Source organism: Chenopodium album, chromosome 27 (assembly GCF_948465745.1).
Source record: "Chenopodium album chromosome 27, dcCheAlbu1.1, whole genome shotgun sequence".
NCBI lineage: Eukaryota > Viridiplantae > Streptophyta > Magnoliopsida > Caryophyllales > Amaranthaceae > Chenopodium > Chenopodium album.
Window position 1 is genome coordinate 34,686,511 of NC_137860.1, and position 18,067 is coordinate 34,704,577.

At 36.6% G+C, this 18,067-nt stretch overlaps 1 pseudogene across 1 annotated transcript; it reads right to left on the minus strand.

The window, feature by feature from the left end:
- Positions 1-981: 981 nt before the first annotated feature.
- Positions 982-17,851, minus strand: LOC145620139 (serine/threonine-protein kinase ATR-like; annotated as a pseudogene). Its single transcript, XR_014108183.1, has 18 exons — positions 17,692-17,851; positions 17,427-17,571; positions 16,678-16,790; positions 16,048-16,089; positions 15,413-15,759; positions 15,176-15,300; positions 13,736-13,880; positions 13,009-13,584; positions 12,839-12,914; positions 11,691-12,000; positions 10,151-11,404; positions 6,348-9,696; positions 5,697-6,260; positions 4,281-4,904; positions 3,839-4,033; positions 2,257-2,457; positions 1,454-1,678; positions 982-1,345 (listed from the first exon to the last, which is right to left on the minus strand). The product of XR_014108183.1 is annotated as a serine/threonine-protein kinase ATR-like (transcript).
- Positions 17,852-18,067: the final 216 nt, after the last annotated feature.

The window sequence follows — 18,067 nt, forward strand, 5'->3', positions numbered from 1 at the left end:
TTTTTTAAAAAATGAACTGAATTTGTTGGATGACTCCTAAGGTCATATAAGGAGGTTTGAATCCATAAGACACCGATATATATGTCAATGAAATACCAAGAATGAGTTTTGACTCTATTTTGAAATTCTTGAAATGTAGTAATGTCATATAAGTGTAATAATGTGATGTGAGTTTATATATATATATATATATATATATATATATATATATATATATATATATATATAATGATGTTATGTTATATAAGTGTATTGAAATGATGTGACTTGACTATAATGATGTCATAAAAGTATAATTATGCTATATAAGTGATGTAATATGAGTAAAATAGTAATGTGATATAACCATAATAGTGATGTGATTTGACAATAGTAATGAAAGTAAACACATTATATGATATGATGATTGATTTGACAATAGTGACTATTCATTTTTACTATTCCCATGTGTGTGTTGATTTGACAATAGTGACTATTTATTATTACTATTTTCATATGTGTTGATTGATATGATGTGTGATGTATTCTGTTGAGTAAATTGATATATTTGAACAAACTATTCATGTTTGTAATGTAAGTATCATATCTTATCTCATGTAAACAATCACTAACAATCCAAACTGTCCCACGATCACCCCATTTTGGGGTCAATCACAATATTCTCGGTCTCGATCCCGGTCCTGAACCTCGAAAAAAGCACAATAAGGGAAATATGGGATGTAAAAACTGTTCTAAACCCATCCCCCTCTTATTTCCCCATCTTCTGGACTGTTTCAGCAAATTTTCATATTTTTCCAATTACTGCCATTTTTCCTGTATTTTCCCTTTTTGGGGCCCACAAAAAATATTTTCTAGAAAAATAAAAGTGTCAAAAATAAAATATTTTCTTGAGCAATGAAGACAAAATTTGAGTTATTTAAGCCATATAATATCCAAAATTTACATCATCATTTATAAAAGTTAAGAATTTAAACTCCAGCTAATTACTTTGTCTTTTGTTTACATATACATCATCAATGTGCAAAGTGTAACCACCTTCAACTCCTTCCCCTCCATTAATATTAGGGAGGGAGCTTCTAGAGAGACTGAATGTGGCACCCAGATTTACTTGGGTGCTAAGATCAATAATATGGAATGCTAATTTCTTGGCTGCTTTCAAGCCAAAAATTGTCAGAATTAGCATAAAAACTTACCATAGTTTTTTCCCCTACAATACAACAGTCTTCAGGTATAGCATGTGATAAATGACTGCAATAAGATATGTACAATTCATGAACAGCTCATCGGAGTATCCGCCAAGATTAAGGGATAGATGTCGAAACTATTGTCCCGACTAGGGTTACACCTGCATTAGTTGGTAAATAAAAGGTCAAATCTCACTTTCAATGGCAACTTCATGAGAAGACCAATTTTGATAATATGCCTTAAGCACAAGGATTTTAGTAGGTTTTACCTCAGTTTCAAATAAACATGAAATGCAATGTTGCTCTGGGCCTTTAGCAGCAGTGATAAATGAAACATGGAGCCCTAAACTTTTGTGATTTCAGATTTGATTGCTTATAAGTATCCAGGAAGACTTTGGAGGCACCAATACACGTCATATACTTTTTTGTAGCTAATGATGAGAAAGATAGCATCATTACTCAAACCAATATCAAGCTCCAAACTTGTACTAAACCTGAAAATCACTAAAGATACATTACTTTGTGTCGATAATCTACTTACACAGTATATGATGAACAGAAGATATCTCATATGCTTAATCAAAGAGACACTTAACTAGGCATAACTGTCCACCTTTAAAAGTAGTGCATTCTTTTGCAATAATGAGTCTTGCACAAAACCCATAATTTGTACTTCATCGTAACACTAACACCAATTCATATAATTCCAGCAGGCACAAATTTTTGTCACTATTACCCGCAGCAAAATGAGTCCCAGGAATTATCCAAACAAGTTGGTAATAGTTCCTGTAAAAATCTACCAATCTCAAACATGAACCATACACAGTATTTTCTAAGGATACAGGCAGGCACATATAGTTGTTAATAGCATACAAGCAGAAGAATGAGGTTGGATATTTGGCACCCCACAACTCGAGAAAAGCCGGCCCGGGGTAGTGATCAAATGTTAATGTTGCATAAAAGCAGGTCATACATATGTCTGGGCATTCTAAATAGAAAGCATGAGCAATAATTATGTTTAGTAGGAGTATAAGTATTATAATTAAAAGAAAAAAAAGTTCAGCTAAAATACCTCAAGGATCAGTAGACTCAAGAGAAACTGCAATTAAAACCAAGGCATCCACCAAATGTACATTTTCCCAAGGTTTTTGTGAGAAACTGCCTCAGCAATCAACCGACGAGCTTGCCCCTCCACAGCTAAAGGTAAAGATGGTGCTGCTGCAACCCCAACAACAATTCCTTGCAACCTTGCTTCAATGTTACTAATAGCTCGCTGCAATTAACAAACATGCAATTCAGTAAGGGTATTAGTTTGCTGATAGCCTGTTACTTTTTAAAGGTTATCTTCACTTGATAATTACTGTCTTACTGAAGCTAACATTACTCTCTTTTTATTTGGATAGCAGACACTTCACTGAAACACATCAGAACACAATATAGTTATTGCATGACAGCACTCTGAGAAGAATTAGGAAAGCATAGTAAATAAAAGCACTCAGTCTTCTTGCTCGTGTGCTACTAACTTTTCTAAATGTCTGAGTTGTCATATTGCCCATTATCTCTGTATGAGATTACATATGTCAACAGCCGTAAGTTTTTCCCTTCTCACAATAAACAATCATCAAGGAACAAATTCCTCCTTAGTCTCAATTCAACTTACCTTTTCTTAGCTCTTGCATAATTAAGATGCTAACTTCTAGGAACAGCATGAATTGCACAAGATTTTTGCATCAGATTAGTAATATTTGCACCTTTAATATTGATTTGAGTTTATCCCACCCACTGATACAGTTATAGTATTACGTGAAAACGGGAAAATTCAAGTGGCACAGAATATATCTCCTCTAAAAAATATATTGTTTTACTTTTATTTTTTAAATAGTAAAAGTAAAAATGTAAAGTGGCACAGAATAATATGCATAAAGTTGTAAGAGGAGATTAACTTGAGAGATTAACTGGGGCTCCCTTGTGAAAAACAGGTTGATTTATTGATTTGAACAAAAAGAATTCATCCTTTGCCCGACCCCTTCTTTCTTTCACGTACTTAGCGGCAAACGCATACTTCCAAAACTAAGCCTTATTTAAAATTTAGTTTTTCTTATTTTATTTTATTTTATTTTAAATAACTTTTAGAGAATGATGAGAAGGGGAAATGAAGAGCAAATGTCTGTCGGCAATATCAAGAAGAAGTGACCTTGATGAGACAAACCAACAATTTCTTCATGTAAAAGACAATTATATTCATTCAAGACCAACAAACCACATATAGATGCTCAAGCCAAACCTAACTTCAATTTTGCATACAGTGCTATCAAAGAAAAGGCCAAGGAAGGAAGACATGAATGGGTTTTTAGCAACCTTCATCAACCTTGGGATGAGGTCCCAAATCCTATGGATGGCCAGAGTAAAAGGAGTATCACGGATTAATGGAGAACGGTGATTTGTATATTGAGGTAGCTATTTTGATGCATAAGGTGACCCTGGTCAATTTCTCTCCCTTTCTAGTGTGGGCCTGTGGGGTGAGTATATTATTGCTACAGGAGATTAGATTTTTCAATACCAATTTATTTTACATAAACAGCTGAACCAGCTTTAACACAATACCATAGTACTAAACAGAGGTAAGATTGAGTACGCAGAAGAAGCTATCAAACCTGGGCATGGGGATTTTGAACTTCCACTCCACTTGATTTATGAGATTTAGTCCACTCTACAAGAGGATCATGGATAAATGTTTCAAGAACACTCATTAGTGTCTCCCTGTGAGTTCTGAGCACCGAAAGAGTGATCTCACACACCTTGAGAAACACGCCCTCGTATCCAGTGATTCCCAATCCATCAATCATATTCTGCATTCACCACGAAGTAGCTTAAATTAGAGCATCAACTTGTCACCCGGTCATAAACCATCCATGAAATTTCAGATCAAGAAATCAAAAGGCTTAACAAGGGAGATCCTTTTTTTGATACCATATTACCAATAAGATGATGAGAGTAGAGTAAAATAAATTAAGGTAACACCAAAGCAGTAAAGGCACTAAAGACTACAGGACATAACTTTCTTACAAACATGCAAATACCATGCACTCCACTCACCTGGGTCAACCTGAAAGGCACAAGCTCTGGTTTCTCCAACAGCAGACCTTTGTCAAATAAGCAACTAAAATCAACATGCACACAATCCCCTGTAGTAGAATCAAAAAGGATGTTTTCCCCATGTCGATCCCCAAGGCCTACAATGTGACCAACCATGGACCACACTGCAGTAGTATGTGCATAAGCAACTCTGGCTCTGAACCAGGCAGCTGGCTCGGCAAATGTAGTTAAAAACCATTTGTGGAAAACAGGGGGAAACATAGGAAGTATTTTGGTCTTCAACATCTCATCTTCTGGCATTCTCCCTTGGGATTGATCATACAATCGCTTAATCTGAGGATTTGTCTTCTGCCTGTCAAATTTGCCACATGTTATATAGATATCCTGAAGAATGTGCCGAAGGCCACGAGTGTGAGGCACCCATTCCACCATACCACAATCCTCAGTTAAGGGAATTACGGCAAAAGTGCGAATATATAGTTTTCTTCGACGGCTTTCAGCACATTTTGACAGTAAACGATTAATCATAGCATTAAATTCCATCATACGAGCATCCTTTCGTAGATCATCTTTGGGTTTACAAAGAAACGCACGCTCAATGCCATCACTTCCAACAAGAACAACCTGCACAAGCAAATTTATTATAAAATCTAGTATCTGATCAAGTCTTTATGAGCATTTCATTAATAAGGCAAAGGTTGAAATGTTATGCCAAGTGATTAACAACTGGCTAAGCTCAATGCAATCTATTCACATAATGAGCTCTTAAATCGGAAGTCAGATTTCAGAGTAGATAGAGTAGTATAAACTTTCAGATATTTAATGGGTGATTTCAATCATATAATATAAACTTTCAGCTTAAGGTTCTGGGAATATAGAGGGCACTTACAGATAGTATATCATTAAAAATCCTTATAAACAAATAAGAATCTATTATTTCTCCAAAAAATAGTTGAAAAAAAATAAGAGAATCAAAAGCATTTTCCTAATATTATTAAAAATTTAAAACAAAATAAGAGAAAACATAGATCTAAAATAATTTTAAACAAAATAATCTCAATTTAAAAATTGACACTAATATGGACACCTAAGCCTAGGATATGCCACCTATGCTACTGTTACTGCAGCCGTGACTGCATTACCACAACCATTAATTTTTTTTTTTTTTCAACGGCTCTAATTTCACAAAACAATCAAGCCACACAAAGACGCATCTAGAGAGCAAATAATCTGCAGAATTTGAAATATCCAATTTTCAAGCATTTGATGTCATATTTGGGTCATGTTAAAATGATGGCAGAGAGATTGATGCAGCCTCACTTAAATGTGGAAACAATATATATACCATCATAATATCATATTTATCAACTAAAGCAAGCATAGTCTGGAATGAAAGTGGAATGTGCAAGTACTTACTTTTTTGGGACGTTGAAGAGATGAAAGTATTTCAGCTTCATCTGCTATTCCAGCTATTGTTGGAAGATCAGTAGCTGAAAAGATATTAGATGAGTCTGTCAAGGTTGACTCACAAGTAGGCAAGTTAACTGTGAGAGACTGCTGAATAGGCATTATGATTCCTAGAGGCATCATTCTCTTCAGGGAACTAAATTCAGTTAAGATATTGATAGTTTTCACTTTTGATTGGCTGGCATGAAAGCACAACCTAATCAAATGATCAATCAAACTGGTAAACTGAGAAAAAAATTCATTGCGACGACTGTCTGGACTGGGCCCCTTGCGCGCAGCTTGCAAGATCTCTGTAGCTGCTTGTTTCCTTGAAGGAACAGCAGATTTAGAAACAGCCGCCATGAGCCATATAGCTTGCTGAGGATACTGCCGGAGAACAGAAGTAATGATGTGTTTGACCAATCGAACAATCTCTTCATTTTGGTGGCAGATTCTAGAAACTAACTGTGGCAGAACAGCCAGCCACTGATAAGTTGGCAAGTCTTTCAAACAGCCTCGCATAATACTCATTACCTGTGTAATTCAGTAATAGTGCTGTCAAAAAAAGATTACCAAGCATTAAACTATGTTAAATGAAATTTGAGAATTCACATATACAACCTTCCCCTGGACATTTTTTAGATCTTTATTTGATGACCCACTCTGATGATATACACTTCCAAAGTCAAACCAAAGGGTCAACAATCTTGGGAGGGCTTGGAAAAGATTCTTATGACCTCTGTGAAGGCCTTTAGCGTAAAATAAAAGTGCTTCAGGAAGATAAACCCACCAAGGCTTCTCAGTATTCGAATTATTTGAGATGATAGCAGAAGCAGGAGGTATCCTAGGATTAGTATCAACATTTTCCACCTGACGTTTTCTAGCATCAACAAGAACTTCATCACAATATTTAGCAACATAGAAGTAACCTTTCTCCCACTTAGGTTGTAATTCCCTCACCCTAGAATAAAGACTCATTACGTCTTCTTTCTGCTTTTGTCCAGTATAATGGATCCATCTTGAGTATAAGAGAAGGGTCTTTCCTATATCACGATTCTCATTTTGAGCTTGAGTATCACCATGCAAGGGTTGTGGATTTGGTGGAATCAAGGCAAGGCTAGTAATAGATGATATTGCAGCAGACCCAACAACTTCTATAGGCATGTTTAAGAGAGACTGCTGCAATTCAGCAATTGCACCCTCAGACCGCTTCATGCTCCATAGAAGCTTGGCTTTTTCAATGTGGACATTAGGTGCGCCAGAAGAATTCGCCTCAAGAATAGCTCGATTAGCTGTCTCATAATGACCAGCAGAGCGACAGAGCTTAGCATATTGAAGCCAGCAGTCTCCAACTTGAGCACCCATTTTACTGGCACCAAAAACAAGTCTCCTGAAAGCTAAAAGTGGTTCCCTTGCCCAGAGAGATGGTTGTGTGAATTTTAGCCTATTCTCCCAGTTCTCTATAACCTTCAAAAACTCTGGGTGTCCAAGATGAAAAGGTTTTTCCAAGAAAGAATGGGAACCGAGTAGATCACGAAAGTTTTCTAGCTCTCTCAAAAGATGAAGTTTTACAATAAATGGATAAGCCCGTGCATATGAGTCCATGCCAGCAGCAGCTAATGGAGCAATAAGAGCTTGCTTTGATAAAGCAATTTTCTCATCAACCACAAATCGATCTTTCTGCATAATTGCCTGAAGAATTTTAGCAACATCCATGTCAAACGAAGCATTGCTGTCAGAAATGCTACAAAGTAGGCCTTCTTTATTAGCTCCATCTAGATACTCATCCATTAGGTCCCATTTGCCAAGTCTCCATGCAGCCTGCACCCCTTGCATGCACCATGTTTTCCTATATTGAGGAATTCTAGATATTAGGCCATCCACATGGGTAACCATTGTCTGAAGATGGCACATATTAAGTAAGCAATTGAGAACATCTGAATGCCTTTGAACTGAGGTAGATTCCATCTGCAAAGCTTGTTCACAAGAAGTCAGGACCTCTGCCCAGTTTCCAGCTTTTTTGTTTATTAGCAGCTGATCCTGTAAACTTACTGACTTTCTTAAGCTAGCCAACCCTGATAAACCATCAGGTTCATCCATACCACTATAGATTTCCATCAGGAATGAAATGTCTTCATCCTCAAAGATGCCACTCCTCTCAGCTGCTGGGTTAAACGAACCTGATTTTACCCGAACATGCGATTCAAAGTACATCAATGATCTAGCATAAGCCTGGCACCTAAAGGATGCCCTTGCTAAGGTCACCTTTGGAATTGCATCCAAAAGCTCAGAGACATATTTGCATTGTGCACGAAGTTTATCTCTATCAGTTGCAGAGTTACTAGTTGTGTTGCTTTGCTTGGAAGCTTCTTTAGAAGAAACAAATGGAGAGTGGGAAAGTGCTATTTCTTGACCCACATCATCAACCCATTGTCCCATATTATCAAGCAGAGTAAACACAGCTTGGATACAAATCTCCCCTTGACCACCACCAATTACAAGAACTGCAGCCCCACTATTCTCTGAGGCAGCTGCATCAAGGACAGACAATATCTCTCCTGTTATACCAGAGCGGGCTGCCTCTGAACCATGGCAAACAACATCAAGAACTAAATAAGGTAGCAAATATGTTGCTGTTTGCATATCATGGCGCATTATTTCACGACAAGCCTTGAAAATGCTTGCACGAGATCCAGTAGCGTCCACAATCAGTTTTTTAATCCAACGAAATATCCAATTTCTGAATGACAAAGAAGGTTGATATATAGCACCAGAAGAGGAAGATTCTGATGCATCGGAAAGTTGAAATCGTGAAATTAAGCATGGGGCTATGATCTCCTTCACATAGTCAGAAAATCGGTCCCACAATTGTTGACCCCTTTCACTCATCACTTGACAATCATTAGAGCCCTTAGACCCCAGTACACCAACCTTCAGTATCTGTGACAAAGAGGCCACAGCATTGCATCCAGCAATTTTTAGCAGCTCCTGAATTGCAAACGCAGCAGCATCTTGAATGTTAGCATCAGGGGCAGCTCTGAATGCCCTGGCAAGGTGCTTATGAATCAGTTCAAAGATCAAATCATCATCAGAGCACTGAATTTTGAATCTTTGACATGGTGCTGCCTTTACCTTGGCAGGATCAACAGCACCTAGAGCGCCAAGACAGTCTGCACATACCATTTTTAACCTCTGCCCAACTGAAGTCCGTGATTCTTCAGAACATCCTCTCAATAAAGAAGTGATCAGAGAGCTTAAAACAGTAATATCTAAACCCATTTCTGTGCCAATTGTTGCTGCTACATCCTCATTCCTAAGGTTCAGTAGTTTGCTTAGTTCACAAGCAACCATATACCTTACATTTAAGTTTTCATGATTCAGGCCATCAGCAGCATCTCGCAATTGATCCTTCAAAGTCATTGACCCTCGTGCTTCTTGTATCACTTGATTTACCTTTATTAACGCAGGAATGCTGGGCAACAGAGGAAATTCACGAATGTGCTGCTTTAGTATATCCTTATTTTCACACACAAGCTCTTCTATAACATCAACAATTTTATCCAAATGCATAGATGGCTTATCTTTTTCTTTCTCCAAAAAGGGAATTAGAGCCGAAAAAACTTGAAATATGACATGCTTGGCACTAGATGGTGACAGCATTGCCAGCTGCTTGATAAAGAAATGTAACACAGCGAGACCTTCACCACGCAGGGATTCCTTCTCAATCGCATGCATGAGAAGCACCATAAGTTTTGGCACATAGGTACTAAGGTGAGGACCCATCAATCTAATCAGCAATTCTATTCTTTTAATGGCTTGCTTCTGCCAAGAGATTTCCTTTGCCTGGAGCATTTTTGTATCAATTCTTTTGAGAATGACAACATAATAATTCTTCAAGAAGCTAGGAAGATCTTCACTTCCCGTCAAAGTTTTTGCAACCTCTTTTATCATTTGTGGTACTCTTCCCAACCTGTCAACAAATATAAGAAAGTTACACAATGAAATAAAGATGAACATGAATAATACAGTATAGTTTATATTATATTTCTGTGACACTAAATTATGAGAAGAACTGCTTCTAGAATGTGAAGAAAAAAGCTAAGGATATATATAGACACAACATCTTGTACTACACTAGAATTGCATGTGAAGCCTCACACAAAGAAACCTGTGTTACTCGGACATTTCACCTCAAGTACTTGTATCAGATCCACGACACTCTGACATGGGTATAGACACTATGAACATTCACTTTAAGCCGAAAACAAGTGCAAATTTTACAAAATTGTAGAGTCTGACTGAACAAGCACCGGAGTCCGATACAAGTACTTGACTACAAGTAAGACAGATCTTAATAGCCATAGATTGGAATCATATAAAGGAGGCATCCACCAAGATTTACGAGCCACAACTAAACCACATACTTTTGGCTAATCTCTTCTGGGTCATTTCCATCCACAAAGCATACTAATTCCTCCAATAAATCAGGTAATGAAGCAGCAAATAATTGTTGCTTGTCTGATTCTATTTGCTCGTGGTAAAATTGCAAAACAGAGAGCAATTCTTTTCCATCAGATTGCTGAAGAGCGTAAGCCAGCACTTTTGGTAGCCAACGAACAATCATATTCACCATATTTGTGTCCAAGTAGTTGGCAAGCTCATGCAAAATGGCAACTGATTGATCGTCATTCTTCTGGGCTACAACAAGCTTTGGGAGAACAACCGGAATCATTTTGAGGACCAGCTTCTTGGTTTCAATACCATGAACAGCCTCGGCAAATTCCCTCACCATTTCTGACCGGCTTACAAGCCTTAGGCAAAGATACTCAAATAACTCATTTCGAATATGAATGAACTTTGAAAGGACTAGTTCAACTCCTCCTTGAAGATGAAAATAGCAAGACCGATCAATTAACCTTGCAGCAGTCACTCTAACAGTCAGATGGGGATTGTCAAGTTTGTCAACTAGCAAAATCAGCGAAGCCAAGAAAAGCTGACAGTTTATATCCACTGCCATCATAATCTCAGCAGCTGACTCCAATAAAGTTTCAACAATTTGGGGGTCTTCAGTTGTTGCAAGTGCTTTTACTATTTTATCAAAAAACATTTGCCTTTTACTTGCATTTGGCATCTCCATCTCCGGAAACAGACAAAATAAAATATTATCATCCAAAAAGAATCTGAGCTGAGAGCAGAATGCTTCCCTCAAAGACCTCTTTTTATGGAGAAGCAGGAATTCAATACATTTAATCCATTGGGCTCTTGTTTCTAGAAGAACTTTTCTCTCTGCATGCATGATGATTCGGTGAAATATTGCTACACAGGAAACTTGGACCTCTTCTGAAGACTCATCAAAAAGAAAGTTGAAGAACAATGAATGTATGTAGCTAAAGTCCCACGTAGCAGTGTCCTTTAAGCATAAATCATCCGCAACATGCATGATAAATGAATTCCGAGCATCAGCATGCACAACCTTTTTATCACACTTTGCACACCAAAATCCTTGAAATAGAGAATCCAGCATCAGATTCTGCTTTTCATCACTATGAAAAGAAATTTTGCAACCATGTGCACTTCTACCATCAAAATTATGACAAAATTCTGTCAGGCATGACAAATAGCCTAAAGAAAAAGGAATTACTTTTCTGACATTCTCACGCACCTCTTTCCCAAGATACCTACAAATTGAGAAACAAATAGCAAACAGTAGCAATATTAGCATTTCATTAAATATAAGGTCTACAAAAGCAGACTCAATTGTAGCTACAATCCACAGTGGACATTAGGACAATTTTTATTAGTGACATCAGTATGCTTTGTTCAAGTGTAGGTAGCATATGTTACATGAAGAGTGAATTAAAAAAAATAAAAGAAAAAGAGGAAACATAAAAGGCAATCATCAGTGCTGTATGAGACAACATCCAGTTTCAGATCATATGCAAGCACAAAACATACTTCACTTACTTGAGCCATGTTAAAATAGATGAGAGTGCACAAAAACCAGATGACATGACAATAACTGGCATAGACATGACAGCTTCCATCCTGACTTCTTCAACCGCATCATGAAGCCCCAAATTCAAAACATCAAGTTGAAATTCTAACTTGGGACCAATCAGAGACAAGATTTGAATAGAAAGGCATTTAGTTCTCCATGGCTGCTGGGTTTTGACAACCTCGAGATAGTGAGTCCATGGAAGCTTAAGCACAGAAAATATAAGATCCATGTTACCACTGTCACTGCAAAAGTGTTTCACATTTCCAGGAAAGGGACCTAGATATTAAGTTACCAAAAACATCACAAGTCAAGAAAATATTGTTAAAAGCAAACTGAATTTAGAGTGACAAATTCAAGGAAACATAATGCACAAGACTACTTGGAAAAAGCATCTGTAGTCCGTAGACAGAGAAAGAACAAGATACTATAAAAATTATGTTTCATTTAGATGTCACACGACTATAGATGACTAGCATTACAGCAAACTACCGCCAACTTCACAAACAAGGATTCAAAAAGAGCAATGATCATCAGTTCTTACGAGGATATTGAGTAAACAATTGATGTATCTACATTACCTAACCATGAAACTATAGAGGTAAGTTTTATATATCATAGAATCATAGATAGATTATAAAGTATGTATGTATAAAAAAACCCAAATTATTATAAATAAATAAATAAATAAAAGATTCAGCCAAGCAATGCATACAGAACAAGCATGAGATTGACATGAGATTAAACGTCCATGTGCAGATTGAAATCTTCAAAAAAAAAGCAAACAGCTTTGATTATTATCGTCATTTAGAGCTTAATATTCTAACAGGAAGAGCATTCTCTTAAATTTCCTCCACAAAGATAGTACTTCCTCAGTTCTTTTTTACTTGACCTACTTTGACTTTTACACTATTCATATCCCCTCCATTGACTGTCTTTTGTGAGTTATATGCAAGGAAAAACATATTCATGTGAGATCTTTCTAGAATCCCGTCTCTATAAAAACTATCATAATATCAAATTTTTAGCTATTGAAGGCTAAAGTTATGCATTGGCGAGCGTGATAAATGATACAGACAAAGTAAAAAAAGAACGGAGAAGTACATTTTTTTCTTACTTGGCAATAACAATGTTTTGTGTAATGCTTCAAAATAGCTTGACAAGTCAAATCGGATAGAGTTCTCTTGATTTGCCTACATGAGAGACATTGTATCAGACTCGGGAATATTGATACCAAGAAGTAGCAACCAATGGTGAGACAAGACCTAACTTCATCCTACTTCATACCTGCTGCAAAATCCATGGGATCCACAAATATATCAGCTCAAAAATTCTTGCTGATATATTGGTGTTTGGGTATTTGCAGAAGACTGTACAAAACATGCTAAGAGTTGCTAGAGCAAGTTCATCTCTGGTAGACTTTGTAAGAAGACATGAAGGTTTCAGAGATTCAACAGCTGAAAGAAGTGATGTGCACATATCAGAAGTGTACTCTTCGTTTGTCTCTAAATTCAGCTGAAAACACCCATCCTCTCTCTTCCCAACAAAGTCAGATGTGATCTCTTCTCCATTTGTCTTCTGGCGCTTTATCTTAAAAGTTTCTAAATCCTCTGCTGGTCTTTTACACTCTACTCTGAACCTATCTGATCTATTGTCACATGCTGCTAAATGACGACTCGTAGTATCACTAACGGTGCCTCCCCCAACCCTATCAGGACCAAGAATAGAAATAGCCACTTCAAAGCAATCTTGTAGCATTAAGCATATACTTGAGGAACAAATCATATTTAGTAGAGATTTTGGCTTCCAGACACGAGGATGACAAATTCTACAGACTCGGATATATGCACTACACAGGGCAGCCTGTCAAGCAACATACAAACAATAATTTTCAAACCAAGAGGCCGTGTATAAGTCAGAATATTTTACAATTTGTCTTTCATGGGGGGAAAAAAAAAATTAAAAAAAAATAGAGGAAAAAAATAAATTTGGAAAAAAGGGGGTTAATCTTGACCTGTAACTCGGAACTCTTTGTTTTTGGAAGAGAATTAAAGAACACAATAACTAATTCAGCAGCTGTTGATCTAACAATGTCAGCAGGACACCTGGAATGCAGAACATCAAGACAGCTACCTATAGTGGAGTCAAAAGCCATGTTGCTGCAAGGAAAAAACAACATATTTCTAAGGCAAAAGAACAAAAATACACTTGATATGCTTATATCAGAATTGAAGACCATTTAAGAATGATGCTATTTGTTAAAGGTAATTTTGGGCTCTAGGATATTGCATTTTTGCATCAGGCATATAAAGAACAACCATTAGCCAGGAAAGAGGCACATACACAAATGAGACTTAAGTGGGTAATAGGTGATGGCACCTATATGTTACTCAGACAAGGATTAAGTGTCTACTCGGATATGGGTGTCCAAGTGTTGGACTTTGCCATTTTGCAGAAAAAAGACAATTTTTTAGTTAAAAATGAAGTACCCAAGTGTCATCTACACGACACGCAATTTTTTAGGTAGGTTAAGGCGTCAAAGTAACATAGGGTGAAGGTGAGGTTTGCACAAATATATGTCCCCTCGTTTCTCAAGTATTCTACTATCCTCAACAGCTAATCTCAAGTACTGAGGCATTTGATCCTTCACATCCATTGAACTGTCATAAATAACCAGCAGAATAGATATTTTGTATTCACACACAATCAAATTCTCCAAGTCGAGCGGTGCATTTTCCCTCTGTGCTTTACATGCACAAGAAATAAAAAAAATATTTTAAATTTACTTTATAACCTGAATTTACACCTGACTCCTTTAATACTGATATTTACAAAAAGTATTGCTATGGAAAGGAACCCCGGAATCTTCTGGGAGACTATGAGAGTTGTCAACCATCTATAATATGAAACAGGTCACAGGAACAGGTGTATTCAAGGGAAGATAGGTCAAGGCAAGTAGTGTAGCTGTGTAGATATTTTTAATATTTGAACAATAAAGAAACTATATCATAATTCTAAGATTTAGTCATATGTTGCGAGAAAATCACTGACATCCTGGCCTGGACAGGTCAGTCAGTGACTACTATGTTTGTTTCATTAATAACAAAACTTCAAAGAGGAACAGAAGTTTCAAATAATTAAAATATTGGCATAAGATTCAATCATACTGACAGTGTCTATTATGATATAACCTTTTTCACGTCCTAGTCAATCATGAAAGAACTTCCTATATGATAACAAGTGGCTGGAAGGATCTTTTTTTTCATAATTATAGGAATTCAAGGGAGCAACACCTAAATTAACAAAGAGCAAAAATTTTACAGGATTCCATGAGGAAACAATTAAAAATAAAGCAAAAACTTTAAAACTAATGCCCACTTCTACAAATATTTTGACAAATCAATCTTAAGGAAGCTAGAGACTAATTTTTCCAACTTCATGCGAAAAATCATACCTGAACACAGGAAGGTTTCCATCAGCTTCACTTAATATGATTATTATGGAAAAAATTAGTTTCTCATATGGAACAATCTCATAGTTCATCCCCATTCCAGCAATCCGAGCAAAATCAAAACATGCCTACCATAAAACATGATAAATAGCCATACTAGAATGAGATCATGAATAAATTAATCCAATTTCAAAAAAGGGAAAAGTGAACAAATGTCAAATAAATGAAGGTGCCACCAACCATATGCAAATCAGCATCTTCATAGCTTAACATGGAGCACACAGCCAAAACGAAAGAAGATGTCACAAGTCCTTCCACATAAAGAGTTCCCTCTGTCAAGCATTTACTTAGGAGCCAAATAATCCAAGTAGAAAATAATTTCCACCTCTCCTTTAACATGAGATCCACTAAAATACCATACCCATCACCAGGCTTGCTACATTCTGGGAGATCACCAAGTAATGCTCCACCATTATAGATTTCGGTAAATGACTTTGAAAAGCATTTAAGAGACACTTGAGCAGATTCTATAATGCTTGATTTGCGGTAGTGTAATGATCCTACATACCCAAGATCTGTAACACAAAAAACCTAATTTAGAAAATGGAAGAGACTCGTAAAATTGGCACGAATGGCCTCTACAAAATAGTTTTCTTCCGATGCCTTGAATATGTTAGCATGTGGGGAACATAACTAGTACCCACAACCTCAATAAAAGTTGTATTACTTTACAATATAAGCCTATGTGTATTGGATGGGAAGGGTAATTTAAGCAGAAGAAAAGTTCCTTAACATATTCAGAAAGAAGCAACAGAAAAACAGCATACCCATAAAGTGCTCCCTCTATCTATTTTTTGTTCTTCCTTTTCAATCTCTCCTTTATTTTTTTTTATTTTTTTTTTTATCTTTCTGTGTTCCTAGCTTCCTACTATTTTGTTTTAGGTTACAACATCTCCCCTCTTTCCCAAAACCCCACAATATCATCCCCACTTAAACCTACTAACCCCAACAACTTCTTTATTTGTTTAGAGTTGGAGATAGACAGATGCCAGCCTAATTTGACTTGGACGTGTATCCAATATGACTAGTGAGGAAGAATCAAAAGAGGAAACCTAACTCATATACAAAGGGTCTTGGAATAAAGGCACAATTAACAGTTTCCAATTAGTTTAACCTTCTCAAACCACATTCCAGATATGTCATGATGATATGATTTGCATGCTTCTGTTCTCTATAATCAGTGTTAGACAAGTTAAAGTGAAGAGTAAAGACTTACGCTCCCATACTCATTCTTCATACTAGGAACATTGCATTCCAACACAGGGTAAATAAAATCTTTGAAACCCAACGAGCAAATTGAGGCCCATAGTACAGATGTCCAACTTTCAAATTCTGCAAATCAGTAACCACTGATTTTCTTTTTGGCATGCAATCATCCATGCTAAACTAAAGAAAGAGTAAAATAATCATCAAACAAAAAAAACAGAATCACACTGTCTATATACCTTCTATTAATAACATGGCATCTAGGAAAAACTGTCGATATGCATCTTGATCCCCACTTCGAAGCAATGCTAGAAGAGAGCCAATGGTTTCAAGAATCACTCCATGTCGATCCCTGTGTAGTTCTTATTAGTTCTCCAACAGGCAGAGCAATGAGCAAATATGGATCTACGCCACAGCACAACAGTAGGGAAATGAACAAGAAAATTATTGCTTCGTAATAGACAAGTCCATTTACTCAAAGACAAAAACCAGCATCTGACATTTCGCTCATATTAGCAACTAACATTACATAATCATATTACATAATCATCCCACATTGGCACACCTGAGAGCTGAGGTCATTTGACACCATACACATAGATATATCTCCTCTGATTGCATCTAAATAATTTTTAAGTCAGTACTATAAAAGTATCAATCCTTATAAAAGTCTTAATTTATACAGTTATAACTCATCAAATAATAAATACTTGTAGTTAAATTCCAAGCTTCAATTAAACAATACATAACCCTATTTTTCAGCATTCGCAACGATTCCTTGACTTACAGCTCAAAAATCAATCAAACTCATCAGCACATTGAGAAAAAATGTTAAACATCTAATGACCTAGTTCAACCACTACTATATCCACAACAAACAGTAAATAACGGCCAACTAACAATCTTCTAATCAAAATATCCAAAAATAGCATTCAATATATTGAATTCAAACAACTAATTAAACAAAAGATATTGAAATTCTCGGTACCGAAACGTCGGCTCGGCAAAGAACGGCAAGAGGCGGCCAATAACCGGCAAAATTGCATTCGATTTTCCGTTGTAGAAAACGCCAGGAAAATTCTTGGCCGTATGATTTAACAACTTTAATACTGCAATTACTTCTCTCTCATTTGCTGCACCATTAAAATCAAGAAGAATATTCATCAAAATTTCTGATAAAATTCAAAAACCTAGGTCAAATTGATGCTTAATTTCTGGTAAAATTTGGATTATCGAGGAGAGAGAAAGTGAACCTGAAGGAGAAGCGATGACGTAGGCGTTGAGGAGATTAGGGAGAACGGAGCGGAATCTGGTTTCCAAAGCGACGTCGTCTTGCTTGTTGTTGGAAGGTGTTGAAGATGAAGATGCGAATCTTTCACGGAGTTCGTGTACCAAGCTTGAGATGCTGGCCATGGCGTCGCTTTTTCTCTCTCTTCTGTAGCTCTAGTGTCAGAGACACTGATGAAGACGATGAAGTGTTTTGATTTTCTTTTTAATTATTTTTTCCCTCTTTGTTTCGAATGTGTGTCGCGCTCTGTGTTTTTCCCTCTTTTTAATTCAATATAGTACTCCGAGTACAATGAGTAAGGGTTTATTCTGATTTCCTGAACTCAACTGAATAAATTGGAG